Here is an 880-nt window from a genome sequence, read left to right as displayed (position 1 = left end):
TGTTTACCTGACTTCTCTGCTCCAAGATTTAAACTCTTGTTGTTTGAAATATTATTTTACCTTCTTAAAACATTCCTCTGATATATGGAGAAATCTAGACAGATAATCTCTATTTTAAGAGAAATTAAGGTGTAGAAAAGTGAATTGATAAGTGAAGTGTAAATTCAGGACTAAAGTCTAGGCTGTATGCCTTCCATTCTCTACTAAGTACACTGTACCTCCATGTGTATACCCCAGTGTTTACTGGGTACCCATCAGCATCTTGCCTGTCCTTCAATTTTTTTTTTTTTTTTGAGATGGAGTCTCACTCTGCTGCCCAGGCTGGAATGCAGTGTCATGATCTCGACTTGCTGCAACCTCCACCTCCCGGCTTCAAGCAATTCTCCTGCTTCAGCCTCCCAAGTAGCTGGAATTATAGGTGCCCACCACCACGGCCGGTTAATTTTGTATTTTTAGTAGAGATGGGGTTTTGCCATGTTGGCCAGGCTAGTCTTGAACTCCTGACCTTAGGTGATCCACCCACCTTGACCTACCAAAGTGCTGAGATTACAGGCATGACTCATCACACCCAGCCAGTCCTTCAATGTTTGACTCAAGCCACACCTAACTCAATAATACAGAGAGTAGAAGGATGGTTACCAGTGGCTGGGAAGGGTCGCAGGGGGCTTAATGTAGCGGGGAGGTGAAGATGGTTAAAGGGGACAAAAAAAAGAAAGAAAGAATAAAATCTACTATTTGATAGTACAACAGGTGACTATAGTCAATAATAACTTAATTGTACATTTTTAAATAGGAAGTGTCACTGGATTGTTTGTAACTTTAAGGATAAATGCTTGAGGGGATGGATACCTCATTTTCCATGATGTGCTTATGCTTATTT

The sequence above is a fragment of the Colobus angolensis genome, unplaced genomic scaffold, assembly GCF_000951035.1.
Source record: "Colobus angolensis palliatus isolate OR3802 unplaced genomic scaffold, Cang.pa_1.0 Scaffold210, whole genome shotgun sequence".
NCBI lineage: Eukaryota > Metazoa > Chordata > Mammalia > Primates > Cercopithecidae > Colobus > Colobus angolensis.
This window is presented reverse-complemented; position numbering follows the sequence as displayed.